This window comes from Suricata suricatta, chromosome 3 (genome assembly GCF_006229205.1).
Source record: "Suricata suricatta isolate VVHF042 chromosome 3, meerkat_22Aug2017_6uvM2_HiC, whole genome shotgun sequence".
NCBI classification, from domain to species: Eukaryota; Metazoa; Chordata; class Mammalia; order Carnivora; family Herpestidae; genus Suricata; species Suricata suricatta.
The window spans coordinates 173,241,472-173,243,756 of NC_043702.1; the positions used below are offsets into that span (position 1 = coordinate 173,241,472).

At 48.5% G+C, this 2,285-nt stretch overlaps 1 protein-coding gene across 15 annotated transcripts in view; it reads left to right on the top strand.

Annotated features, from left to right (window-relative positions):
* The window catches only part of LOC115288523 (SLAM family member 9-like), a 132,760-nt gene that overhangs the window by 125,309 nt on the left and 5,166 nt on the right, over positions 1 to 2,285 (top strand). The gene's annotated exons all lie outside the window — the stretch shown is intronic.

Consider the following 2,285-nt stretch of genomic DNA (forward strand, 5'->3'; position numbering starts at 1 on the left):
GACTGACTAGCTAGACTGGACAAGGTTAAAAAGGAGTTAGGTGTTGCTGAAGGATCCCAAGGGCAAATAAGATCTGTTATTGCCACTTTGGTTTGGTCCCAGTATTCAAATGATAGAAGACTTTAAAAAAGCACTCTAGTACAATGATGCACCTTAGGCCATATAGCATGGGTAAATGCTGCAACTGCTCATATATATTGGCAATTCCTAAAGTATCATTACTTAACACCTTTAATAGGAGAAAGTTACCAAAGGGGACCTCCGTTCCTCCTTAACTAACATTGAGCAAGGTCTCGAGCCTTTTGCCAACTTTTTCCATCGGCTTCTCATGGCAGCAGGGCATATCTTTGGCAACGCTGATGCTGGCACCGAATTCATTAAACTGGCTTACTCCACGTGTCAGGTGGCCATTAGGCCTTATCGGGAAAAGCTGGCCAATATCGGCTCTGCCTACCAACAGGGATTGGCAATGGCTGCAGCCCTCTTAGGGGCTTACAGTTAAAGAGCTGCTAGGTCAGCATAAGAGGAAGATGTGTCCGCTGTGGTAAAGAAGGCCATTTTGCCAAGGACTGTAGATCCAACAAGCAGGTGCAGCCCGATGGTTGCCGGAGAAACTAGTAAAGCAAACTGATCATAATACTCAGTCTTCCAGGGAGAAAAAAATCTTGAGAAATATCCGTCTTGTCTTTTAGAGACCATGTTTGGGAAATGGTGGTACCTTCTCTGGATGGCTGGAGAAAGAAGATTGAGAGGCTTCAGGAAGATCTGGAGAAGAGGAGGAGGGAACCCATCGACAGTCCTTCCCTCAGTGGATTTCATGGACTTTTACCCTATCTCCTCCCGCATTTAAGACCTATTTTTATGGACTTCTATCTGTCCCACTTTTGAGACCTGTTGTGGGCTTGCTGATCTTGGTGTCCTTGGGCAATGTTCTATTCAATAAGGTCATGGCACTTCTAAGGCGGCAAATAGATGCTATCAAGATACAGCCTATCCAGATCCATCATCATAAGCTTGATATGGCCGACCAGAAGGTCGATGAAGAGCTGTATTATGGCAAGAGGCACGGGCTGGTTAGCCAATGACGGGTAAGAGGGGCCTTACCATCCTATCAACCTAAGACAGACTGCTCAGTCACAGGCTTCTGGGTGTGCCCATGAAGGGTAAGAAGGATTGGCAGGCCCCCAACCTAAGACAGGCACAGTCCTTTCCTTGCCTGTACCATTATATTCTGGAAATAGCCCTTTTTTTTTGAAAAAATACAAAAGGGGGACCTGTGGAGAGTTGCCAGAAGAGCTGCCAGAAGAATAGACACGTGCCTTGACCTGCAAGATCAGCCACCCACACAGCTGAGCTGCGTTATCACCTTCAGCTGAGGCCTTGTTTACCTCCCAAGCCTGCCTTATTAGCCTCTCTGGTGGCGTGCTGACGCTGCAGTCCTCCCCCTTGTTTCTTAGCAACTAACTCACGTCAGTTGCCCGCCTTCTACCCTTTATAAGACGTGAGTGGTCTCTCAGAGAGCAGAGCGGCTTGATCAGAAACGCTGCCTGGCCTCCACTCTCTGTGCTCCCTGCCCTACACTCTCTGTGCTCCCTGCCCTACTCTCACTCCCTCCCTTGGGAACCCGCATCGACTGACCCCGCCGGCCAAAACACCCAGGAGCAGGCAGAGCCCAGGACGCTGCTGGGGCAGGACAGACACACTGATGATTGGCCTTCTTTACCTCCCTTGTGCTAGCTCGGGGGTACAGGTAAGGGAGAGGATTTGGTTATTCATGAGATGAGGCTTAGGCTCCTTTGTAAGCCTTCCCTCCTTGTGTCCTCTAAAAATTTATCTTGGGTGTCCACTCAAAATACAAGCTGGTACAAATTCTAAATACTAGAAATTTTTGGATCAAAGGAAACTCAATCCAACAGGAGGCAAGAAAAAATACAATAGAATAGCCAATAAATAACATTAACTCTCAGGAGTGGGTCCATACATGGAAGAAGTTGGGGTGCACCATGTCCCCTTATTTAAAACCCAAAATCCCAGGGGCGCTGGGTGGCTCAGCCAGTTAAGCTTCCGATTTCAGCTCAGGTGATGATCTCACGGTCTGTGAGTTCGAGCCCCATGTCAGGTTCTGTGCTGACAGTTCAAGGCCTGGAGCCTGCTTCAGATTCTATGTCTCCCACTCGCTCTGACCCTCCCCTGCTCACACTCTGTCTCCCTCTCTCAAAAATAAAACTGAAGAACCAGACGCAGGAGGAGGGAATGAGATCCGCTGAGAGGTGGAGGGACATCTC